Source organism: Microcaecilia unicolor, chromosome 1, assembly GCF_901765095.1.
Source record: "Microcaecilia unicolor chromosome 1, aMicUni1.1, whole genome shotgun sequence".
Classification (NCBI taxonomy): domain Eukaryota; kingdom Metazoa; phylum Chordata; class Amphibia; order Gymnophiona; family Siphonopidae; genus Microcaecilia; species Microcaecilia unicolor.
In genome coordinates this window covers 418,515,607-418,543,179 of record NC_044031.1, presented here as the reverse complement: position 1 = coordinate 418,543,179, position 27,573 = coordinate 418,515,607, and the positions used below count along the sequence as shown (strand labels likewise).

The 27,573-nt window shown below is 41.7% G+C and overlaps 1 long non-coding RNA gene across 1 annotated transcript; it reads right to left on the bottom strand.

Annotated features, from left to right (window-relative positions):
- Window positions 1–3,844: 3,844 nt before the first annotated feature.
- On the bottom strand, window positions 3,845–11,372 carry LOC115460763. The gene is made up of 3 exons (XR_003940558.1): window positions 11,356–11,372; window positions 6,625–6,626; window positions 3,845–3,922 (listed from the first exon to the last, which is right to left on the bottom strand). It is a non-coding gene; the product is annotated as an uncharacterized LOC115460763 (long non-coding RNA).
- Window positions 11,373–27,573: the final 16,201 nt, after the last annotated feature.

Here is a 27,573-nt window from a genome sequence, read left to right as displayed (position 1 = left end):
CCACTTTAATTAGGGAACTGAATAATCCAAGTGGTCTTATCATCAATAATTACAACACGGGCATTCGGCACTCACTCAGTGACACCCCTTCCATATCCAACACCACACCAAAAGCCATTTTCTTTAACGAATGTGGATTTATTTAGGCCGCAGCCAGGTCCGCAACAATTTATTTACCATAAACCTTCACATAAACAATCATTGATAAACATCTCCTCCCTCCGAGTACACAGCCCTTCTTTCTTATATTACCACAGGCTGTGCTGTCCAAGCACCCTGTTCCTCTTCAGTGCTGTCTGCTATTCAAATGCATCCCGTACAAGGATGCATTTACCACTTCAACCAAAGCTATTGGCCCCCTGGCCGTCCAAGCCAGGAGACTAGCCGTGTCCATTTTGTTCTGTAAGCCTGCCCGCATGCAGGCATACCATTTCGCTCAGTATTGTAACTTTCAACAGCTCATTAACATATATATAGTAACTCACTTTGCCATATTATCCGCTGAGGTGCTGTGTACTCGTCGCTAATGTTACCTAACTTCCATAGCTTACGCCTTGCTGCGACAACTACCCCTTCCCTATACCCCATGGGCGGGAGGGCGGGTCACTGATCCCTTCGCCTGCTGAGAACCAAATGGCGCTGTGTTTCCCTTCCAAACCCTTCTTCACCACTCCTCCCTACCCGCCCCTTTTCCCATTAACCCTTCATTCTCCTATCCTTTCTTTCTACTCCCACTCCTCCCTCCCCCTCCCCCCAGATTCTTCCTGGGCCTTCAGCCCGGTTGTAATGGGCCCCCCCTTTAAGGGGTGGGCCTTTCCATTTTCTTACATTCAGTATCATTGTACATTCTGTAGAGAATTTAGTTAAACCTTCATACTTTCTTGTACACTGTAATACTGGCTCTTGTTTATCTGCAAAGCTATCTTAGGCAGTGTGCCAAATTAGCTTAATAACAGGTTCATAAATCATGGCAGAATGGATAAACTTTGACCCCAAGCAATTTTAATTTTTTTCTCACCCAAGATGAGCATTTAAAGTAGATAAAAAGCCTTTAGTTTCTTCACAGCTTGGACTTGGAGCAGTCTTCATAATGATTTTAAATCTGAGTGCTTTAGCCTTTTTATATACATTTTTGTGCCTATGATTATTTATGAAGCACCTTTAGTATAGTCAAAGGCATTTAGCCATGTTGCAGGCGACGGTGGAAAAAGCGTTTCACTAAAGAGTTTACCCTCAAAAGGGAGAAAAAAAAAAGAAAAGAGTTCATCAAAAAGCTGATGCTGTTGCTTAAATGTAAATAATTGATGGGTAGTGGTAAGCTAGGAGGTAGGAACTACATTTATCTGCATTCCTTTGCCATCAACACAAGAGCAAGGGCAAAGACAGCAAGGCAAATTCCGTAGCTGATGGTATAGTCTATCATTGCAAGGTATCTAATGAAATTAGAAAACAAGAACTCAGAAATGCAGATTGTGTGCATTCAAATTGCTGCTTGAATATCTGTGGAAGACCAATTTTTAAGCTGTCTGATTGTGTTAGAACAGAGTGTTATACTCTCCTTAGCATCCAACTGGAATTCTTAATTTATTGTAGGGGTAAAAAGTAATTTTAATTTTTTGTGGTTGATAGAGGAATGGAAATGTTTATTGTTTATGGTTTTAAATTTTTATGTTTATTATAATATATTGTATTTTCCAATGCTCTGCCTGTTAGGTTATTGGGATGATACCTTCAAACTCATGATAGTGTGCAATCCAATATGACGCAGTGAAACGACGCATTTGAGTGCACTCTAGGAATCCATAATGTTTCTCGCACTGTCTGAGCCACACCCGATTAAAAAACATGGGTAAGAGGAAAAGAGTGAGCTGGGTGTACCTCTCTGAACCTCAGTCTGTTCCTCAGCTTTACCAGACCACATTGCAGGTGTTTCAGAATCCTCTTTTATCTGCTCCTTCTGCTGCTTCCCCTTGTGCTGCGGCATTGTCCATAGACAACAGTGAAGACCAGCCTTCTCTCAGTCCAGAGGAGAGAGTGTCTCCTCTGTGACCGCAGGAGAATTGAGCAGGTCAAACCCATCTAAGGAGCTAGAACTTCCACTGTAAGAGTTCTTCCTGCTGGCTGCTTCGACTCCCCTGGAAGATACATTGAAATCGTTTGCTGTTTCATCGGCGCAATGATATCTGCAAACTGTAAGTGATATCCTTTGGTACAAGGGGAAAGTTGCTTCTTATTAAGAGGTCCGAGAGATTAAAAGACCTGGCACAGTGACTTTAGAGTCACTCTGGGATATCATCCAGAGCTTGAATAATTCCTGGCTAAAGTTATCTGGAAATTTTGCAAAAGATTTAATTATAGTTACTGAGGCGCGCTGAAAAATGGCTTGCGGTAGTGTAGGCATATGTTTTGGGCACGCGTAGATCCATTTTTCAGTGCACCTGTAAAAAATGCCTTATTTTTGCCGAAAATGGACATGCCGCAAAATCAAAATTGCTGCGCATCCATTTTCGGTCTGAGACCTTACTGCCAGCCATAGACCTAGCGGTAAAGAATTTGGACGGTAATGATCTATGCGCAACAGATGCTACTTGGTGCGTGTCCACTACGCGCCCCAGAAAATGAAAATATATTTTTCACACAGGTGTAGCGGACGTGCGCCAAATTTGAAATTACTGTAAGGGCCATGCGGTAACTGGGTGGTAACTCCAATTTGGTGCACGTTGGCTCATTTATAGAAGTTAGACCAACAAGCATCCAGATTGGACTCTTTTGATGATAGTGTGCTGCAGATGCAAAATCTTACTGCAGCATTGGCATAGGTTTAAAACTATAAATATCATAAATTGGAATACTTAGAAAATCAGATTATATGCTGCAATTGAAGACTCTTGAATTTTCCAAAATCATTCCTGGTTAACAAATATCTTATGGAAGTTTTGAAAGTACCAATAGAACCATTATCACCAATAGTAAAAGCTCAGTACTTCTCCATCGGAAAAAGATCAGATGGAGAGGCTAATCAGGGTCAAGGAGAAGCAATGAATTTGACAGACTTTTTAGAATCTTCACCGGATATCATCACCCAGAAAATAGCTTTGGTTGTTACATTTGCTCTTGAGTTTGACTATAACAACATTTTTTGTCTTTAATTTTGTTGCATCGAAGACCTGTTTTGGAGGTTGAAAATTTGTATATATCTTGATTTAGCTAAGAATTCTCAGAAGTAGCACCAGGACTTTCTGACTTTTAAACCTAGGGCCCTGGCCCTGGATGCCACTTTTTTGTTATGTTTTCCTTGTAATTGTTTAATAGTTTATGAGGACAAGAGTTATTTCTTTTTTGATCCTAATATGTTGACTGATTTTGTTCAGGCTAGGGAAGAATTGAATGTCCAGGCTTTGTTCCAGGGGATTAATAAACTGTATGAGTGGGTATAAGGTCAGTGTTCTATATTATCGTATTTTTCTTTTCTGATAGTTTTCTGATGTCTTGGATCTAATTTTCTTTTGGTTTGGTTGAAAATAATTATTTTATGATGGAAAAGTGAATTTCCCGTGCATTTATTTTTTCTGTTGTTTTTCTTCTTATCACAACAGTTTGTGATTGAAATTCAAAATTCAATAAAAAAAATTCATAAAGCGTATTGCACAAATAATTGGTACAACTCAATCTACAATAATATTTTATTGAAAAACATGCCCAGGAGCTTTGTGAAAAAGTTCACCTGGTAAAATTTATATATTTTAATTTACTTATTTAGATTTAGCTCATGGCTTTTCCATAGTAGTTCAAGGTGAGTAAAATTCAGGCATTCTAGGTATTTCCTTGTCCCTACAGAGCCTGAAATCTAATTTTGTACTTGAAGCAATGGAGGGTTAAGTGACTTAATAGAATCACAAGGACCAGCAGTGGGGTTTGGACCCTGGTTTTCCTGGTTGTCAACCCAGTTATCTAACCACAAACAGGACACAGCACACTACACAAAATACTTTCTCAAGGGCACAGTACAATGGGGGACAAGAGCATGAGCATGCAGCTGGCACCTTATAGAGTAACAGCAGCAAAAACCAGCAGATCCAGAAATCAAGACCAAAGTCTTTATTATAATAGAACCTGACATAACCCATGTTTCGCCTGCACAGAGACTGCTTCAGGGGTACAATACATACATCACATTTACATTCTCCAAATCATAAACCATGCAAAGAGCGAGGGAACCAGATAATATAGTTATGCTTATTTACAACCTATAGACTTTTAAAATATCACATGACCATATATAAAATACACGTCATAATTTAAAAAATCCTTTATATAAGACACATATCAACCATAAAAAGAAAAAGAAAAAAAGAAGTGGTCTTTGCGATTCATGTTTATTTCATTTTTAAAATTTTATCTTTGTACCCCTGTGACAAATCGTGGACCACGATGAGTTCTATTATAAAGACTTTGTTTGGACTTGATTTCTGGATCTGCTGTTTTTTGCTGCTGTAAGCACTGCAGACCTAAAGTGCCTCTGTGATGCTGTGTAGACCTTATAGAGTAATCAATATATTGAGATATGAGCTTTCAAGGACCCTCAGATGCAAGAAGTGAATTTTTAGGAGATGGCATTCGGTGGAGAAGAGAACCTCTTGGTTAACCAACTCTCTAAAGCTCCATCAACCTCTGATAGGCAAACACAGAAACATAGGAAATGATGGTATATCAAGACCATATAGCTTATCTACCCATCCACACAGTCCATTATACTTTTCTCTCTTTTAGAAATCCTATGTGTGTGTCCCACACATTCTTGAATTCACATAGTCTTCTTCTCCACCACCTCCACTGGGAGGCCATTCCACACATCCACCACCTTCTCTATAAAGAAGTGTTTTCTTAAATTATTCCTTTGGACCAGCTGCATCCAGTTTATATCCAGTTCCACACTTCTGTTGTGCATATACTGTACCTCTCCCTCAGGGTTTGGTAGCCCAATGCATGATCCTGCATTTTTTAGCATTACATCTTAGCTTCCAAATTCTGGACCATTCTTCAAATTTCACTGGATCCCACCTCGTGCTATCCACACCATTAGGGTTATCTACCCTATTGCAGTTTTTGGTATTATCCGCAAAAAGGCAAACCTTACCAGACAGCCCTTCTGCAATATCACTTACAAAAATGTTAAAAAGAGTCAAATGAAGAACCAGTCCTTGTGGCACACCACTGGTTTACATCCCCTTCCTCTGAGCAAACTCCATTGACCACTACTGTTTGTTGCCTTCTACTCAATCAGAACTCTTCCATTATTTATTCATTTATTTTGCATACTTGATATACCACAAATAGATCCAATACTGGTGACGGTGGTTTACAATTAAAAAAAAACCAAAAAAAACAAAATTTCCTGCATGAGGAGGATTTGTTTTTTATAGTAAACCATTTAGCATGTTAAGTAAACCCCTGAAGTGGCATCTTCCTGCATAGTTAGCAATCCACTCAGATAGAAAGGACCCCACATTGGCATGAATTCCCCTCCTCTGTCAAGGAATGAATCTCTCAATAAGCATCAAACATAATCCAATGCCAAAACAACCCCCTAACCCACTCCTCCAGAAATACACCTTAACATTCAGAAGAGGCTGAATTTCCATGGCAACAGGGATAATAATGAATTGCACCTAACAGTGTCATTTGTTGGTATAAGTAGGTGGACAGAAAGGCTCTAAACTCTCCTGCCTATGAAGATCCAGCTCTTTCAGAATGGTAAAAGTATGTTTCAGAGGAATGGGTGGAAGCTAGGTAGACCTTGGACTATATTTTGCCATTGGGGAGCAATGCCTATTATTTATTTATTTTATTTCATATTTATTAACTGCTATTAGTACAAAGCGTGTGTTAGCTTACAACATATAAAACAAATAACAACCACACATATAAAACCAAGATTACTCAGTAACACATTAATCACCTATTTACCTCCAATAAAACCCTACTGCCATATACACCAATACTTAGTTCCATTCGGTAGCTCAGCTAATGGTTATTGAAACAACTTGGACTTCACCTGTCTTCAAAAATGCAAATGGTCTCAAACCACATATCAAGAATAGGTTTATGTCAGTGCTGAAAATCCAGGGGAGATATATGTCAAGGGTTTTTACAAACAATGGGGTCCTTTTACAAAGGCACACTGAAAAATGGCTTAAGGTAGTGTAAGCGTGGGTTTTGGGCACACGTTGAAAATTTTTTTAGTGTGCCTGTAAAAAAGGCCTTTTTAAAATTTTTACTGAAAATAGACGTGCGGCAAAATAAAAATTGTGGCACGTCCATTTTGGGTGGGAGACCTTACCGCCAGCCATTGACCTAGCAGTAAAGACTCACACAGTAACCAGGTGGTAATAACCTACATGTGCCAAATGCCACTTGGCATGCGTCCGTTACCTGCACTCAAAAATAAAAAATATTTTTCAGATGCATGTATTGGATGAACGCCAAAAATGAAATTACCGCATGAGCCATGCGGTAGTCGGGTGGTAACTCCATTTTGGCGCTCATTGGCAACGCGTGGAGGGGCATAATCGAACAGTGCCGGCCAAACAGATGGCCGGCCATCTATTTTGGCGGTGGTGCTACAGCTGGCCGGAACTGTATTATCAAAAAAGATGGCCGGCCAACTTTTTTGTCGATAATACGGTTTAGCCCGGGCAAATGCCAGAGTTCACCAGGTTTGAGATGGCTGTTTTTGTTTTGTTGGAAAAAAATGCCGGCGATCTCCAACCCGGCGACATCCAAGGCATTTGGTCATGGAAGGAGCCAACATTTGTAGTGCACTGGTCCCTCTGACATGACAGGACACCCTAGGGGTCAGTGCGGTGGACTTCAGAAAAAGCTCCTACATGCATAGCTTCCTTACTTTGGGTGCTGAGCCCCCCACCCCCCCCAAACCCACTACCCACAAATATACAACACTACCGTAGCTCTTAGGGGTGAAGGGGGCAACTACATGTGGGTACAGTGGGTTTTGGAGGGCTCCCATTACCAGCATAAGTGTTACAGGTAGGGGGGATGGGTCTGGGTCCGCCTGCCTTAAGTGCACTGCGGTACCCACTAGAAGTGCTCCAGGGACCTGCATACACGCAGGCCTATAGGACTTGTTGCTGCTGTATAACCTTGGCACACCAGTTGACACCTGAAGACTAATCTCTTTGAAAAAGTCCTTTATTTGAATAAGCACATTTACTCACAGTTAACTGCAGATCAGAGGTTGTGCCCCACTGACAACGAGTCTCCCTGGTACTGAGATTAGCAGTAGGTCAGCGCTGGCAGAATGGTGTACAATGCCCTCTTTCAGCAACATTCAAGGTAAGAACTAAGTTCTCTAACGTGGGTAACACATGAAAGGGATCTAAAACTGGCTTACGAAAATGGCCAGTACCTCATGGACTACCGGAAACAAAACAGGGCACACTCTGACCCAGTTAGCAGGGGGAAAAGCACCATGGGAGTAGAGCCCACTACCATACACCCATCACAGTGCATTGCTGATGTGACTCTGCAGTGCACCTAACAGAAAAGGTGTCACACTCACCCGAGAGCCACATCACAACCAGGGAAAGGCTGTCAGAGGATAGAACACATTCTGCTGTCATGGAGGTGGGTACAGCATTTGAGGCTGGCATAGAGGCTGGCAAAATATGTTTATAATTGTGTTTTTTTAGTGTGGGAGGGGGTTGGTGACCACTGGGGGAGTACGGGGAGGTCATCCTTGATTCCTTCCGGTGGTCATCTGGTGAGTTGGGGCACCTTTTTGAGGCTTGGTCGTGAAAATAAAGGACTAAGTAAACCCGGCGAAATACTGCTTAACACCGCTTTTTTTTCCCATTATCCGTGAAAGCCGTCCATCTGGTAGCCACGCCCATGTCCCACCTTCGCTACGCCGCCAACACGCCCCCTTGAAGTTTTGCCGGCGAGGCGACGGGAAAGCAGCGATGCTCTCAAAAAAGAGGATTTTGATTATACCGATTTGGCCGCTTTTCAGAGATCTCCCGCCATCTCCCGATTTATGTCGAAAGATAGCCGGTGATCATTTTCGAAAATAAGCCTGACACTTATGCAGCTTAGTAAAATGACCCCTATGTGAGAGGATCTTGTTTTTATCTATGCATAGGAGGCTTACTGATTATCACCTCATCTGTGTCCTTCTCCCCTACTGCCAACTTCCTTTTATCTTGCTGCAACCTATGCCTAGGGAAGATTTCCTGAATCATTATGTCTTGCTCTGTCTCTGGCCCTATTCAAATCTAGGCTAAAAGTCCACTGTTTGAGGTTGCTTTTAACTCTTAACCTCCTGATATCAAATTTTCCTTCTATGCAGACAATGTCCAACTTATTTTCCTCACTTCTGTTTCTTCTGATATTAGCCTTCTTCAAGATTGTTTAACTGCAGTCTCTCATTGCTTGTTTAATCACAATGGTTAGATGATATATTTTTTTATTGATGTTTTATTTACTAAAACATACTTTCCATATGATTTAACTATTATGTCATATGTTTTGTAGACCCAGTGCGTGTTTTCTAGCAAAAGAGGTGCAGGTACTCAAATCCCAAACCACCCTTCAGGGGTGGGGTGATCATTGAGGGACACACCCCACAATAGCCAGGCCCCCTGCAACCAGTCACAGAATCTATGAAAAGGCAGAATTGGTGTGTAGAGCCTGAACTCTTTTACTATAACTTGGGGACCATAAGTCAATTTTAGCAGACAATGAAAAAGGAGCCGGTACTCGGTACCCCCAAGTATCCCCTCAAAAAAAGTCCTGTGTAGACCACTTTATTACATTGCTGTTTTCTGTATCGACTACAACGTACTTCATATATGATTCAGCTTTCTCTTTAAGAAACTGAGTGGTCCTTTTACTAAGATGCCATCAGAGACGTCAAAATCCTTAAATTTGGTTGTCCCTAGATTTGGTCGTCCCTAGACTTGGTCGTTTCTGATTTTTGGCGATAATCGAAACCAAGGACGTCCATCTGAGAAACAACCAAATGCAAGCCATTTGGTTATGGGAGGAGCCAGCATTGTAGTGCACTGGTCCCCCTGATATGCCAGGACACCAACCGGGCAGCCTAGGGGGAACTGCAGTGGACTTCATAAATTACTCCCAGGTACATAGCTCCCTTACCTTGTGTGCTGAGCCCCCCAAAACCCACTACCCCCAACTGTACACCACTACCATAGCCCTTATGGGTGAAGGGGGCACCTAGATGTGGGTACAGTGGGTTTGTGGTGGGTTTTGGAGGGCTCACTGTTTCCTCCACAAACGTAACAGGTAGGGGGGGAATGGGCCTGGGTTCGCCTGCCTGAAGTGCACTTACCCACTAAAACTGCTCCAGGGACCTGCATACTGCTGTCATGGACCTGAGTATGACATCTGAGGCTGGCAGAAAATATTTTGAAAGATATTTTTGAGGGTGGGAAGGGGTTAGTGACCACTGGGGGAGTAAGGGGAGGTCATACCTGATTCTCTCCAGTAGTCATCTGGTCAGTTCGGGCACCTTTTTGTGCTTTGGTTGTAAGAAAAACACAACCAAGTAAAGTCATCGAAATGGGTCGAGGACGTTCAAGTGTTAGGCACGCCCAAGTCCCGCCTTTGCTATGCCTCCGATACACCCTCTTGAACTTTGGCTGTCCCTGCAACGGAAAGTAGTTGGGGACGTCCAAATCGGCTTTCAATTATACCGATTTGGACGACCCTGTGAGGACGCCCATCTTCCGATTTATGTCGAAAGATGGGTGTCCTTCTCTTTCGAAAATGAGCCCAATAGTCCATAGCAGGACTTAGATATCAAATTGTACACATGACCTTTTATTTTGTGCATGAATTTCAACATCCATTTGATAATCTTTTTTCTAGCCTTATCTGTTGACTGGTGGGATCTTTCGCCCCTCCATACCCGTCTCGGGATGATGCACAAAAATGTGCCTGAACTGACCAGATGACCACCGGAGAGAATCGGGGATGACCTCCCCTTACTCCCTCTGGGGTCACTAACCCCCTCCTGCCCTCAAAAAACATCTTTCAAAATATTTCATGCCAGCCTCTATGCCAGCCTTATATGTCATACTTAGGTCCATGACAGCAGTATGCAGGTCCTTGGAGCAGTTTTAGTGGGTAAGTGCACTTCATACAGGCGGACCCAGCCCCCCCCCCCCCACACCTGTTACATTTGTGGAGGAAACAGCAAACTATCCAAAACCCACCAGAAACCCACTGTACCCATATATAGGTGCCCCCCTTCACCCATAAGGGCTATGGTAGTGGTGTACAGTTGTGGGGAGTGGGTTTTGGGGGGCTCAGCACACAAAATAAGGGAGCTATGTTCCTGGAAGCAATTTATGAAGTCCACTGCAGTGCCCCCTAGAGTGTCCGCTTGGTGTCCTGGCATGTCATGGGGACCAGTGCACTACAAATGCTGGCTCCTCCCACAACCAAATGGCTTGAATTTGGTTATTTCTGAGATGGACGTCCTTGGTTTTGAAAATCACTGAAAATCAGAAACAACCATGTCTAGGGACGTCCATCTCTAAGGACAACCAAATTTAAGGATTTGGACGTCCCTGACGGTATTTTCGAAACAAAATATGGACGTCCATCTTGTTTCGAAAATACGGGTTTCCCCGCCCCTGGATCGGGATGTTTTGCAAGGACGTCCAAATCAAAATGTGGACGTCCCTTTCGAAAATGCCCCTCCACATCACCTGTTGCCTGGTTTGATGATATTATTATTCCTTTTGCCAATTGACGATCTTGGATTTTTGGATGAATAACTCTAATTTATTCCCCATGAAGATGACATCTGACATTGACATACCCATGATAGGGCTGACCTGTTTGGAGTTAGGAACCAGCTCACTTTTACATAGTGGCCCATGGTAAGCCAGAGAGAAGGCATACTTAAATAGCTGGACCTCATACTCATTGAAACATACATTCCCCAACATTCAAAAGAGATGTGACTGTTGATATATTAGCTTTTTCCCAGCCTCTCATCATTCTGGTAATCACAAACTTCTTGATTGGGTTGTCTATGCCCGCCGCCTTGGTGAAGAAACTAATGCTAGCTAATGTGCCTGCTACGTAGGGTTTCCTGAGCCCATTGGCTCTGGACTGTAATATGAACTTGACAAGGATGTGCACATTGAAAATGTACCTGAATGTATAAACCACTTCAATAGCCTTCAGGCTTGTAGGTGGCTTATATCTTTCTATACAGTAGGTATTTTTATGTTTCTGGAAGGCTCACAATTAAAAAAAAAGATTTAAAGATGGATTTGAATATGGGCTCCTTGGTTCACTGTCCACTGCACTAACCACTAGGCTTCTCCTAGCACTGGGGGATTAAAGCGTCATGCATTAATCCCTTTAGTGGTCAGCTGCTTAAATCATAACATAGTTTTGTAGCCTACATGTGACTAAAACAGGTTTAACTTAGGACATCCTTCTTTTTAAGCATTTCTTCCACTTTGGGAATCACTTCTGGATGTTCTGATTTTGGGTTCTCCCTAGTCCCATCCAAAATACACAAACAGCATGCTTCCTTGCTATTTGGACATACTGCAGTTTTGGATTCGGATTTGTACATTTCAAGCAATGGACATCCATTTGGGAATCTTGAGACATCTATATGCTTTGAAAATAAGCTCCTAAGTGTAGCTTCTTGCTTGCACCAGGCCACCAAATTTAGATACCTAAAAAGTGAGTGGAAACAGGATGGGTAGAGCCATGCATAGCTAGAAAGATATCTATATCTATCTAACAATATACAATTACATTTATTTGATTAATATTAGGCATTGGTATGAATGGGGTTGGGGAACTTTGGAAAGGCACATGTCTTTGATGGATGGGCATTTTGCTGTAGCGTAATTTACCATGAGAGTCACTAAGGGGCTTAGTGCACACTAAATTCTATGAAGTCCATAGGTATAAAATGAGCGTTTTAGCATTTAGTGAATGCTAATTCTGTTAGTATGCTAAGATTTAATAAAAAGGTTCCTAAATGTGACTCCCATGGTAAATGAATAGCACAACTTGTGGTCGAGTGTAGTGGAGCAAGAGCAATCCCCACTCACTGCTGCCCCCTCTAGTGTAGGATTCAAAAAGGTATTGGTGAACCCTAACAGTAGTTTGTTTCCCTTCCTTCACCCATTTTCATCCCTCATTGCCACTCACTGAATCCATTCCCTATTAGCCCTTATATACCTTCCTCTGCCACTAATTCCCTCACCTGTCCCAGCTCTTTTTCTGTCACTCATTATCTCTGCTGCCTTCATTCCATTCTTATATATCTTACTGTCTACCCAGCCTTCCCATCCCCTTTTTACCTCCTATATTTCTACACTCTTTTATTCCCTTTAAAGACCCATCCCTTTTCTGTCTCTTCTTCTCCAGCCCCTTTCCCTTTCAACTGTTTCTGACCCCCTCCCTAACTTCTATATATCTCAATCTCCAACTGGTCTTTACTTCATTTCTCCATCCATATCCACCTTTCTCACCCTTCCCCACACTGAACATTCCACCTAAAACACCACTACACTTCCCACCCAATCACTTAATCCCTTCTGTCCTCCTATACCTAGATTCCCCAATATCCTTCCAAATTGTCACATAAGCCCTGACTACCCATGGTCTTCCACAATCTTCTTAATTCCTAGACAATATTTCTTACTTAATCCTCGAGTCCCTGACTTCCCCCTTCAGCATATGCCCAACATCTTCCACTCCTCAACCAGCATCTAGCCCACCTCTCCCACTCTGATACCTCAGCATCTGTCTCTCCTTAGTCCCTCCCTCAGATTAATTAAGGTTCTTACACTCCCTACTGTCCTTTACTCTGTTAAAATACCAGAACCATGAATGGTTTCTGGAACTTACAAATGGGACATCCTGTTGCTGGTCTTACAAGACTCCGGGAATAGGAAATCATGCCCATGCATTTTCAATTGAGTAGAGGGATACTATACTTTGCTAGCTACAGGTAATCATGGTATGCATACAGTAACCAAAACTGACAGTAAAGTAAATACTGCCACTCACTCTTCCAGTCTATTTTATAATCGTTATACCCACACTAGTCCACTCCTCAAGTCACTTCACTGGCTCCCTGTCCGCTTCCGCATACAATTCAAACTTCTTTTACTGACCTTTAAATGCATCAATTCTGCAGCCCCCCATTACCTCTCCACTCTCATCTTTCCCTACATTCCTTCCCATGAACACCGCTCATTGGACAAATTTCCCTTGTCATCCCCCTTCTCCTCCACCGCTAACTCCAGGCTTCGTCCCTTTTCCCTCACGGCACCTTATGCCTGGAATAGACTTCCTGAGCCTGTACGCCTAGCTCCATCTCTACCTGTTTTCAATTCTATGCTGAAAACCCACCTTTTCACCACTGCTTTTGGCTCCTAGCTACTACTCAATTGCCTCCCCTTGTTCCTTCTCACCCAGTACTTCCCCTCACCCTTAATTGTCTTGTCTGTCTGTATTATGTTTAGATTGTAAGCTCTATTGAGCAGGGACTGTCTCTGTATGTCAGGTGTTCAGCGCTGCATGCGTCTGGTAGCGCTATACAAATGTTAATAATAATAATAAAGGCATCTGTTTATTGCAAGAAAATAACACAAGGATATCTTTCAGTAGTACTAAGTGAGCACAAACAGACATGTAAATAGCTACCAAAGTGATGGCACTGTACACTATAAAACTTCAAGAATCATGTTATTCCAGTCATTGCCTGAGGATGGACATTGACACTGCAGTTACCTTTACAGTTGTCACCCTTCCTGCAGCTGATGTGTAAGAATCAGGGTTTGCAAACTTTATTGATGTGTACAATGTGTGCTATGAGGGTGAGACTGAGCAGTAATAATGCCTTTGTAGTTTGCTATGACCTGGTCAAGGCCTCAAGCTACTTTTATTTGCAATGATTACATAAAGTTTAAAAAAGTATCTTCCCCAAGTAAAATTCAAAAGAATCATGTCTAAGTGTTCCCTTCTAAACATACTAATAAGATCCTCATAAAAAAATAGAAGTTTATTATCACTATAACACAAAATAAAACATTGTATAATACATATCAACTATACAGAAGCTTTCGTTTCTTCAACTACCCAGCCAAATTTTAGAGATAAAACTCTTGTCACAACACTGGATTCTAAAGTCACATTCTTTGAAACACCATTATTTGGGAAGTTCCTTAAATGTTTAGGATTATTAAAAAATGGCCATTGTGTTCATATTTAATCAAACATTTGCAATAAACTCTTAAGAAACAAATCTAGCGAGACAAAACTTCTCCAGGCACTGCGAAAATCTGATTTCTGATTATTTTTGTTCTGTTTGCTCTGATTCACATTTTAAAAAATAGCCAATATTTGCATCCCAAAAATAATGGGGTCGATATTCAAAAGGGCTTAACTGAGCAGGAGAGGTTCCTACCTGGCTAAACCCCACCGAGCTGGCTGTGCCAGGATATTTAGTGACACATAACTGGAGAGTGCAGCTAAATATGCCTTCTAACTGCCAATGCACTCACCATCGGTAACTGGTCAAAATAACCCAGACAAAAAAACCTCGCCAAAAAGGCCCAAACATAAAATAGCCCCAACAACAACAAAAGACAAAAAAAACCCTGACAAAATGGCACCCAGCAAATCAGCCCCTGACAAAAGGGCCTGCCCACAATTTGGCCCCTGACAAATGAGCCCCCAGACAAAAGGGCCTGCCCCTGAGTATTTTACCTGTTCTTGCTGCTGCAACTGTGTGTCTTTCTGAGTCCCACCGCAACTTTGAGCTAAGGTATGTCTCCCCTTTGCCACCTCAGTTTCAGTGCTCACTGTCCGTAATGTCTCCGTCTTCCTCCTGTCTGCCCTGCATAGTCGAGTATCTCACTCACCCTTCTCCCCTCCATCCCCCCCATCCCCCAGTAGTCCTCCAACAATCCTATAGGCTTTCAGCAGCATCAACAAGGAAAACAAGCTGCTTTGGCCAGCCTTGGAAGTGCTCCCTCTGTTGTGTCCTGCCTCATCTGATACAACTTCCTATGTCAATGTAGGCAGGACACAACAGAGAGAATGCTTCTAGGGCTAGCTGAAGCAGCTTGTTGATACTGCTGGTGGCCCACAGGAATGTTGGAGGATTGCTGGAGGGGGGAAGATACCAGACCACGGAGGGTCGGCAGGACTAAGAGGACTATGTTGGGAGGTTGGATGGAAGGAAGGGTAAGAGATGCATTTCCAGACCATGGGAAAGGGAAAAAGGGAGAGAGATGCCAGAATGTAGGAAAGGGGGAAGTAGGACAGAGATGACAAAACATGGGGATGGGGAGAGAAAGATGCTGCACTGGAAAGGGAGTTGAAGGAAGAGAGAGCTCAGATGACGGAGTGGGGGATAGAGGAGGAGAAGAAATGCTGGACCTCCAGAGGGAGGTAGAGAGTTTTTACTATACTTCTTGTTTTTGTGAAGGGCTATGGGCTATTTTGTTTCAGGGACTATTTTGTCAAAGGGCTATTTTATCAAGGAATATTTTGTTACGGGGCTATTTTGTCAGGTGCTATTTTGTCAAGGGCTGTTTTGTTAGGGGCCATTTTGTCATAAGTACATAAGTATTGCCACACTGTGACAGACCAAAGGTCCATCAAGCCCAGTATCCTGTTTCCAACAGTGGCCAATCCAGGTCACAAATTCCTGGCAAGATCCCAGAAAAGCTCAATACATTTTATGATGCTTATCCCAGAAATAAGCAGTGGATTTTCCCAAGTCCATTTAATGATGGTCTATGGACTTTTCCTTTAGGAAGCCATCCAGAACCTTTTTAAACCCCGCTAAGCTAACCACCTTTACCACATTCTCTGGCAACAAATTCCAGAGATTAATTACACGTTGAGTGAAGAAACATTTTCTCCAATTCGTATTAAATTTACTACTTTGTAGCTTCATCGCATGCCCCCTAGTCCTAGTATTTTTGGAAAGAGTAAACAAATGATTCACGTCTACCCGTTCCACTCCACTCATTATTTTATAGACTTCTATCATATCTCCCTATTTTGGCAGGGCTATTTTATCCAGGTTATTATGTCGGGGTGCCCTAACTATTGAATACTGTATAGGTCGCCCAAAGTTGGGGGCACAATTTTGGGCACATATTGCATTTCTGCATGTAAATTAATTAGCTAATTAGTAGATAGAAATCAATTTATTGGTGTTAATAAACAATTAATTGGCATTAATATGAACTCATGTGCGGATCTGCCCTACGCCATATTCTATAACATGGGTGCCTAAATTTCAAAGCGAGCAACTCCAAAGAGGGTATGACCATGGGAGGGGCATAGGTGGGTCAGGAGCATCTCCAGAAATTAGATGTGATATTATAGAATACCTGCATTTGTGTGCTTAACTGCCATCAGTTGGACATGAGCATTTACATCTGCTACATAAGAAGAGCAATGCTGGGTCAGACCAGTGGTCCATCTAGGCCAGTATCCTGCTTTCAACAGTGGCCAATCTAGGTCACAAGTACCTGGCAGAAACCCAGATAGTAGCAACATTCCATGCTACCAATCCCAGGGCAATCAATGGCTTCCCCCATGTCTATCTTAATAACAGATTATGGATTTTTCCTCCAAAAACTTGTCTAAACCTTTTTAAAACCCATATGCTAACCACTGTTACCACATCCCCCGTCAATGAGTTCCAGAACTTAACTATTCTTTAAGTGAAAAAATATTTCCTCCTATATATTTTAAAAGTATTTCCACGTAGCTTCATTGAGTGCCCCCTGGTCTTTGAATTTTTTCAAACGAGTGAAAAATCGATTCACTTTTATCTGTCCTACACCACTCAGGATTTTGTAGACCTCAGTCATATCCCATGTCAGCCATCTTTTTTTTCCAAGCTGAATAGCCCTAGCCTCTTTAGCTTTTCCTCCCATGAGAGAAGTTCCACCCCCTTTAATATTTTGATCACTCATAAGTACTGTTTATTAATTAGGGGTTTATCCTAGTTTCATCTCCACTACACAACTCCGATGGACCAGGCATTTTTTACAGAGATGTGCAGGAGAGCAAGGCTGCAATTACCGAGACCTCTAAGACTCCTTTTCAACCTGTCAGATATGTGCATATCTTCTGCCAGGCTGGAACTTAGTCTGGAGATAATAGTATTCTAAGTATATACTGTTTCCTACCATCTAATCATATTTCACTATAGAGAGAGTAACTAACTAGCAAGTTTCATGTCCTAGTCTGGTTGTTTAATACTGCATAGAATTTAGGGAAGTTTTTCTATCACAGACATCTGATTCCATTGTCAAGGTAGTAAAAGGAAGAATAGAAGACAGTTTCTAGTTCTAAAGATATAGTTTATTTTTATACTTACTCAAATAGACAACAAGTATCATCAAAGCATGCATTCTCTGGTGCAGGGAATCGACTAGCGTGACTTCTTGCTTCAAGGTGTCTCTTAGGAATATGTGTGTCTCTAGCTAACGCTTGTCCATTTTTACGTATATTCTCCTGGTCCCATTGATTAACATGGGTTTCCTTAGACCTCAATATTAACTTGTTTACAAGATGGTACAACTGACCGCAAAATGTTCCGGAAAAGGGCTTGGCCAAATGTTCCAACTGTCACTTCCCTGCCCCACACCTGCAGGTGTTGTTTTTCATTCTATTCTTGGTCAGTTTCGTTTCTTAGCTGCTAACTCTCCTTGTGAGAAATAGAAACTTAATTCTTTTTCTGATAAAAACATATTTTCTGCTCAACAGTACCTAACCTGAATTTCCAACAGGTTCCTAGGCCCCAGCCATTAAGGTAGGCCCCCTCTGGTTAGATTCAAGTTGTACTATATCTCTACAATCCTCTCTTGCTGCCCCCTCTCCGAGGGGACAGCACCTAGGAGAGGGTCCATGTTATTACCATCTATTCCAGATGGTAATGAAAGGGGTGTGGTTGTTCATATTCTGACCATAGTCAGACCATTATAATGGACCAACACTGTGTAAGAACAGGGAAGTCTCATTCACATGTCTAATTTGGAGAATAGGGATTCCCTCTACATTACCCCTCTCTGGGGCAATTTTTCCGTATCTAACATTTAAATTTGCGGTCAGGTGTGCAAATTGTTTTACCTGTAAGTCCAGGAGCACCATGTTATCAGTACTTAAGTATCGCCATACTGGGAAAGACCAAAGGTCCATCTAGCCCAGCATCCTGTTTCCAACAGTGGCCAATCCAGGTCACAGATACCCAGCAACATCCCAAAAATGTACAAAACATTTTATACTGCTTATCCCAGAAATAGTGGATTTTCCTCAAGTCCATTTAATAACGGTCTATGGACTTTTCCTTTAGGAAGCCGCCCAAACTTTTTTAAAACTCTGCTAAGCTAACCGCCTTTACCACATTCTCTGGCAACAAATTCCAGAGTTTAATCACATGTTGAGTGAAGAAAAATTTACTACATTGTAGCTTCATCGCATGCCCCCTAGTCCTAGTATTTTTGGAAAGCGTGAACAGACACTTCACATCTACTCGTTCAACTCCATTCATTATTTTATAGACCTCTATCATATCTCCCCTCAGTCCCCTTTTCTCCAAGCTGAAGAGCCCTAGCCACTTTAGCCTTTCCTCCTAGGGAAGTCCTCCCATTCCCTTTATCATTTTCGTTGCCCTTCTCTGCACCTTTTCTAATTCCACTATATCTTTTTTGAGATGCGGGGACCAGAATTGAACACAATATTCGAGGTGTGGTCGCACCATGGAGCGATACAAAGGCATTATAACATCCTCATTTTTGTTTTCCATTCCTTTCCTAATAATACTTAACATTCTATTTGCTTTCTTAGCCGCAGCAGCACACTGAGCAGAAGGTTTCAACGTATCATCAACGACGACACCTAGATCCCTTTCTTGGTCCGTGACTCCTAACGTGGAACTTTGCATGACATAGCTATAATTCAGGTTCCTCTTTCCCACATGCATCACTTTCCACTTACTCACATTAAACGTCATCTGCCATTTAGACGCCCAGTCTCCCAATCTTGTAAGGTCCGCTTGTAATTTTTCACAATCCTCCCGCGATTTAACGACTTTGAATAACTTTGTGTCATCAGCAAATTTAATTACCTCACTAGTTACTCCTGTCTCTAGGTCATTTATAAATATGTTAAAAATCAGTGGTCCCAGCACAGAGCCCTGGGGAACCCCACTAACTACCCTTCTCCATTGAGAATACTGACCATTTAACCCTACTCTCTGTTTTCTATCTTTTAACCAGTTTTTAATCCACAATAGAACATTACCTCCTATCCCATGATTCTCCAATTTCCTCTGGAGTCTTTCATGAGGTACTTTGTCAAATGCCTTCTGAAAATCCAGATACACACATCAACCGGCTCACCTTTATCCATGTTTGTTCACCCCTTCAAAGAAATGTAGTAGATTGGTGAGGCAAGCTTTCCCTTCACTAAATCCATGTTGACTTTGTCTCATTAATCCATGCTTTTGAATATGCTCTGTAATTTTGTTCTTAATAATAGTCTCTACCATTTTGCCCGGCACCGACGTCAGACTCACTGGTCTATAATTTCCCGGATCTCCTCTGGAACCTTTTTTAAAAATTTGTGTTACATTGGCCACCCTCCAATCTTCTGGTACTACGCTTGATTTTAAGGATAAATTACATATTTCTAACAATAGCTCCGCAAGCTCATTTTTCAGTTCTATCAGTACTCTGGGATAAATACCATCTGGTCCAGGAGATTTGCTACACTTCAGTTTGTAGAACTGCCCCATTACATCCTCCAGGTTTACAGAGAATTAATTAAGTTTCTCCGACTCGTCAGCTTTGAATACCATTTCCGACACCGGTATCCCACCCAAATCTTCCTCAGTGAAGACTGAAGCAAAGAATTCATTTAATCTCTCCGCTACAGCTTTGTCTTCCCTGATCACCCCTTTTACTCCTCGGTCATCTAGTGGTCCAACTGATTCTTTTGCCGGTTTCCTGCTTTTAATATACTTAAAAAATTTTTACTATGTGTTTTTGCCTCCAACGCAATCTTTTTTTCGTAGTCCCTCTTAGCTTTCCTTATCAGCGCTTTGCATTTGACTTGACATTCCTTATGCCATTTCTTATTATTTTCAGTCAGTTCCTTCTTCCATTTTCTGAAGGATTTTCTTTTAGCTCTAATAGCTTCCTTCACCTCACTTTTTAACCATGCTGGCTGTCGTTTGGTCTTCCGTCCTCCTTTTTTAATACGTGGAATATATTTGGCCTGGGCTTCCAGGATGTTGTATTTGAACAGCATCCATGCCTGATGTAAATTTTTGACCCCTGCAGTTGATCCTTCAAATTTTCTTTTCACCTTTCTTCTCATTTTATCATAGTCTCCTTTTTTAAAGTGAAATGCTAACGTATTTGATTTCCTATGTATACTTACTTCAAAGCTAATATCAAATCCGATTATAATCTAGTTCCACAATATCTTTTTGGAATATGATGACCAGAACTTAATGCAATATTCAAAGTGAGATCGCACCATACAGAGGCATTATAATATTCTTGGTCTTATTTTCCATCCTTTTTCTAATAATTCCTAGCATCCTGTTTGCTTTGTTGGTCAATGCCACACACTGGGCAGAAGTTTCAGCATATTGTCTACAATGACACTTAGATCTTTTTTTGGGGTGATGACTGCTAAGGTGGACCCTAGCATCAGGTAACTATGATTCGGATTATTCTTCCCAATGTGCATCACTTTGCATTTGTCCACATTAAATTTAATCTGCCATTTGGATGCCCAATCTTCCAGTTTCCTAATGTCTTCCTGCAGTTTTTCACAGTTTGCATGTATTTTGACTACTTTGAATAGTTTTGTGAAACCTGCATGTTTAATCACCTCACTCATAATTCCAATTTCCAGATCATTTATAAATATGTTAAATAGCACTGGTTCCAGTACAGATCCCTCCATTGAGAGAAATGACCATTAAACCCTACCCTCTATTTTCTGTCCAATATCCAATTCCTAATCCACAGAAGGACATTGCCTTCTATCCCATGACTTTTTAATTTTCTCAGGAGTCTCTCATGAGGAACTTTGCCAAAAGTTTTCTGAAAATGTAGAAACACTACATCAACCGGCTCACCTTTATCAACATGTTTATTCATGACTTCAAAGAAATGAAGCAAATTGATGAGGCAGGACTTCTCTTGGATGAAGCAATGCTGACCCTGTCCCAGTAAGCCATGTTTATCTATATGTTCAGTTATTTTAGTCTATATAATAGTTTCCACTATTATGCTAGACACTGAAGCCAGGCTTATCGGTCTGTAATTTCCATGATCAACCCTAGAACCTTTTTTAAAAATTGGCATTACATTGGCCACCTTCCAATCTTCAGATACTAGGGACAATTTTAACAACAGGCTACAGATCACTAACAGCAGATCAGTAATTTCATGTTTAAGTTCTTTAGTACCCTGAGTGTATCCCATCTAGTCCAGGTGATCTATCACTCTTTAGGCATGAAATCCAAAAGATCATTCTACTCAGATCATCCCAGTGGCTAACTGGCTAGGTTAGTGGCAGTCCAGAGACAGAGTGTGGATAGAGCTAACACTTAATCAGTTAGGAGTAATACTCAGTTCGCTAACTGGTAAGTGTGTAGATAATGTTCACAACTGAAAAGGCTGTCTGGGCCTACTGCATGGTTTAGCATACGAGATCAAGGAAAATACCACACAATGCTTTAATGTGTTTGTGCTGTAGCCTATTCTTGCATGTTAACTGCACAGTAACCCCTGGATTCTATATATGGTACTCACAATTCGGTACCAAAATTTGGGCGCCAATTCAAGATGTGTGCCTAACTAAATTGGCTCATAATTCTATTAGTGCTGATAATTGGATGTTAATTTGTACTAATTGGCACTAATTTGGAATAGCACACATATCTTGTTATGTGATATTCAAATACTATACAGTGTGCACCCAAATACTATAGCGTGCAACCCAAAAGGGTGTGTGGCTATGGCAGGAGCATGAGTGGGTCAGGCGCAATCCTAAAATTTGCATGCAGTGTTATAGAATACCATGGATATGCGCTTAAATTGGGTACCATGAATTACACCTGGTTTCATCATGTGTAATTGGGCACTGAAATTGGCATTCAATGCTATTTTATAATGGGTGTTCATCTTTGAGAGTTGAGTTCCATTTTTTTCAGTGATGAGTTTTGAGCGCCATTTAATGAATCCAGTACTGCGTAGTAGTGAGTATATATTTTTTTTGCTTTAAGCCTATTGTTTATGCTGCTTGTTTTTATCTTGTACTGTATGACATTTTACATATTTTTTACCCCTAGTTTTTGCCAGTTCCAATGTAAGAATAGTGCCTAAGCATTCAATCTGCGCTTAATTTAAGGCACCTGCATTTCCACATGCTGAAGCCAGCTGTAAGTGCTGGCACCTAAATTAGGCATGGATGGGGTATATTCTATAAAATGCATGTAACTCATACAAATGCCCCTAAAATGTCCCCTTAATACGCCTCCTTGAAATTATGCACTAACCCCTGGATTCTACATAGCGCGACTGGTTGCACGTGCAAATCCGAGCATATTCTGGATTAGCACATGCAGCTTAATAAGTTAACAAGCTAACTAGACACAGATGCCACTGCCAACATGCGGCATGTTTCGCAATTGCTGCTTCAGGGCGTGATCCGACAAAACTTAATATTCTTACACTGTTGGCAGTAGTGTCCGTGTCTAGTTGCGGTTTGAAAAGATAAGTGTCAAAAAATTCATTTAAGAGTGAAGATAAATGCCAAATATTTATTCAAGAGAGAAGATGAAAGTTAATATATAAGTCATAGATATTAGTCAAGTTAAGCTATATTTGCTTTCTTTCTTACGGAATGATCTTTCTCAGGGAAAGAAGGAATGAGACTGATCTTTTACTATTTTCTATGGATACTTTTGTTTAAATAAATTATAAAGGAAAAAGGAAAAACTGTTTGTGCATTATAAGTGGATTGAGTCATTCAACTAGCTGGGAAGTTGTGGGTATTTTGAGTGTCACCGCTATTTTTTAACCAAATTTTTTACCATTTAGTTGAATAATTGGTTGTTAGCAGCCAATTATTGGCACCGATTGGCTCATTAATCAAGTTAAGCATGGAAATTGGCTATGCATGCTGATTTGGCCTCACAACTTTAGTCATTATATATAGAATCTGGGGGAATGTGTGTACTGTTGATATCTATATGAGAGAGAGAAAAATCATGAGATTTGTTTGACTGAAAGGGAGGGGCATATATTTGGAGGAAAAGTGTTAGTGTGATTGTGTTGGAGGCAAGTTCTGACAAAGCGCTTTCCAAAAGAGTATCTGTCTTCCTTTGACAACGCAGCAGACTGCTTCTCAGAAGTGCCTGCTGTGAAACTCCTTACTTTATCACTCCAGGGAGTGCTACCCTGCCTGATGCTGCCAGAAGAGAAAAGCTGTTCTAATTTTCTGTCCTAAGCCAAATAGATACATAAGCAAGCTGTTGGATTTTCTCAGGAATGGTTCTATGTAATATAGTAGCACTAATGCCCTTCTAATGCATTCCTTAACATGCCGGTGAATATTTGATTTAAAATACTAATGTGTGTGTGAGTGTGTGTGTATGAGTCTGCATGCATGTATGTGTGCACATGGACACTTTTCTTTGTAGAGTGTGCTTATATTGATGTAAGAGATAATATATATGTATTTATACTGCTATATAATGGTTAGATCAGTAGGCCAAAAAGCAGGGGAACCCAATTCAAACCCCAATGTAGCTTCTTGTGATGTTGGGCAGGTCACTTAATTCTCCATTGCCTCAGGTACAAGCTCAGATTATAAGACCTCCAGTGACAGATAAATACCTCTGTACCTGAATGTACAATAGCTTTCAGGAGGAATAAAGAAATTAAATTTAAACAATTTTTACACACATAAAAATCAGTAGATACTGGCAGTCATTTTACACGTGCTGTTTGAACTTTAAACATCTCGATCCTGACACTTATACATTTTTGTGGCAAAAATGTATAAGCCAGTATTTTACAAAAGAGCAGGGCAACACGTTTAAGCCATTAAAATATATAGTGTCAGTGGAGGCATGTTGGTAGTGTATCAAAGACGGCGCTGTATCAGCAATGTGTATGCCCTTTTCTGGATAGCATGCCAACGTACAACCAATGCTAGATGAATGTTGGGACATAAACACGTTTAAATCATGAATGATTGCTGCTGCAGCATGTGCCTGGTACTGACTGCGAGAGAGTTGAGAGAGAATTCTTGAGCCTGATTACCATTTCTGTCCACCCAGGTCTCTCATCTCAAACCCCTCCATCTCCACATCTGCTCGCTCTCCTACTTTCAATTCCATGCTAAAAGTCTCTTGCCCCTCACCTGTCTCCTTTCCCTCCCTGCACCCTTTGTGATCCTCTCTGGTTCTCAGCATGTTCATCAATCTGGTGGGTGACATCACTAACTGTATTGTTATTTGAATGTGTGCTGCCATCTGAGCTCTTCACCTGCTTCAAGTCCTCTGCTCCTTTATACATTGGGAGAGCAGTTTCCAGCACTCAGAACAGGGGGAAAGCGGCCTCTGTAAAGCAGATACTGGTGGGTGACATCACTAACTGTATTGTTATTTGAATGTGTGCTGCCTTCTGAGCTCTTCACCTGCTCCTTTGCACATTGGAAGAGCAGTTTCCAGCACTCAGAACAGGGAGAAAGTGGCCTCTGTAAAGCTGATACTGGTGGGTGACACCACTAACGAATTCATATACCCTCTTCCTTCATCAGTCTCATACTTTTACATGCACACTCCTCTTTACGAACTTAATCCAGATAAACCTCACTTCATAAAAACATTACCCCTAACAACACTCCACTCTCCCCCATGAGTTCATTCTTAGAAGTCATTTAACATGCAACAGATCACATAGGATCCCCTGAGAAAGTGCAAAACCGAACACACTCACTATTATACAAAGGAGTCAGAATGAACGTATTGAAATTACTCCTAGGAATCTACTCCTTAACATTGGTCCAAATACTGTTAACCACACCTCTCGATGATTATAACACCATACCAATACTACACAGCCAATTCAGGATTACCAGACACACCAACCTCAACCAAACCGGCAACAGAACTTGCAATAGCAAAACAATCCCACAAACAAACTGCACAACAAACACAAAAAAGCTCTAATAAATCCAAATCGACATACAAATGACAACTAATAAAGGTTCCCACTTTCACCATTATGGAAGATCCATACCTTACAATTCAAATAGGTTATATCAATGCCAGATCAACAGTAAACAAAACAGAAATTATAAAAGATTGGATCACATCGGAATCCTTAGATTTACTCTTCAACAGCAAAACCTGGATCCATGATCAAAAAGATCCTATTTGCCCTCTGGGATACAACATTACACACTGGACCAGAATAGGTAAAAGAGGCGGAGGCATTGCCATAATCTACAGATCCCATCTCACTTTAGAAATTACTGCTGAATCAATCACACCTCAACTAGAAATTGCCTCAATCAGATTGCAACATAAAATTGTAGCTGGCAATCTAAATTGTGTCCTATTCTACAGACCGCCAGGCACTTGGAGCGAAGCATATATAACCCTAATGGATTTCATATTGGCCACTTGTACATCTAACTCAAACATACTCAAAAAGAACCTGAATTATAGCTACGTCATGCAAGGTTCCACGTTAGGAGTTACGGACCAAGAAAGGGATCTGGGTGTAGTCGTCGATAATACACTGAAACCTTCTGATCAGTGTGCTGCTGTGGCTCGGAAAGCGAATAGAATGTTGGGTATTATTAGGAAAGGTATGGAAAACAGGTGTGAGGATGTTATAATGCCATTATATCGCTCCATGGTGCGACCGCACCTTGAGTATTGTGTTCAATTCTGGTCGCCGCATCTCAAGAAAGATGTGAAGGGGCATAATCGAACAGAAACGTCTATCTCCATGGGCGTTTATCTCCGAGAATGGGTCCGTGAAGGGGCAGACCGAAGCGTATTTTCGAAAAACATGGACGTTTATCTTTTTTTGAGCTGGGCGTTTTTGTTTTTCAGCGATAATGGAAACCGAAAGCGCCCAGCTCAAAAACGAATAACTCCAAGACATTTATTCGTGAGAGGGGCCAGGATTCGTAGTGCACTGGTCCCCCTCGCATGCCAGGACACCAACCGGGCACCCTAGGGGGCACTTAAAAAAAAAAAAAACCAAGGTAAAACAGCTCCCAGGTGCATAGCACCCTTCCCTTGGGTGTTGAGCCCCCCAAATCCCCCTCAAAACCTACTGCCCACAAGTCTACACCATTACTATAGCCCTAAGGGGTGAAGGGGGGCACCTACATGTGGGTACAGTGGGTTTGGGGGGCGGTTTGGAGGGCTCTCATTTACCAGCACAAGTGTAACAGGTGGGGGGGGATGGGCCTGGGTCCACCTGCCTGAAGTCCACTGCACCTCCTAATAACTGCTCCGGTGACCTGCATACTGCTGCCAGGGAGGTGGGTATGACATTTGAGGGTGAAAATAAAAAGTTGTGAAACGGCATATTTTGTGGTGGGAGGGGGTTTGTGACCACTGGGGGAGTCAGGGGAGGTCATCCCCGATTCCCTCCAGTGGTCATCTGGTCATTTAGGGCACTTTTTGGGGCCTTATTCGTGGAAAAACAGGGTCCAGGAAAAGTGCCCTAAATTCTCGCTAAAAACGCATATTTGTTTTCCATTATCGGCGAAAGGCGCCCATCTCTGATCGCCCGATAACCACGCCCCAGTTCCGCCTTCACCATGCCTTCGACACGCCCCCATCAACTTTGTCCGCATCCGCGACGGAGTGCAGTTGAAAACGTCCAAATTCGGCTTTCGATTATACTGCTTTATTTGTTTTTGTGAGATAAACGTCACAATATAGGCATTTTTCTATTTCGATTATAAGCAGGATAGTGGAATTGGAAAAGGTGCAGCGAAGGGTGACTAAAATGATAACGGAGATAGAGCGACTTCCCTATGAAGAAAGACTAAGGAGGCTAGGGCTTTTCAGCTTGGAGAAGAGACGGCTGAGAGGAGACATGATAGAGGTATATAAAATAATGAGTGGAGTGGAACAGGTGGATGTGAAGCGTCTGTTCACGCTTTCCAAAAATACTAGGACTAGGGGGCATGCAATGAAACTACAGTGTAGTACATTTAAAACAAATCGGAGAAAACTTTTCTTCACCCAACGCGTAATTAAACTCTGGAATTCGTTGCCAGAGTGCGTGGTGAAGGCGGTTAGCTTGTCAGAGTTTAAAAAGAGGTTAGACGGTTTCCTAAAGGACAAGTCCATAAACCGCTACTAAATGGACTTGGGAAAAATCCACAATTCCAGGAATAACATGAATAGAATGTTTGTACATTTGGGAAGCGTGCCAGGTGCCCTTGGCCTGGATTGGCTGC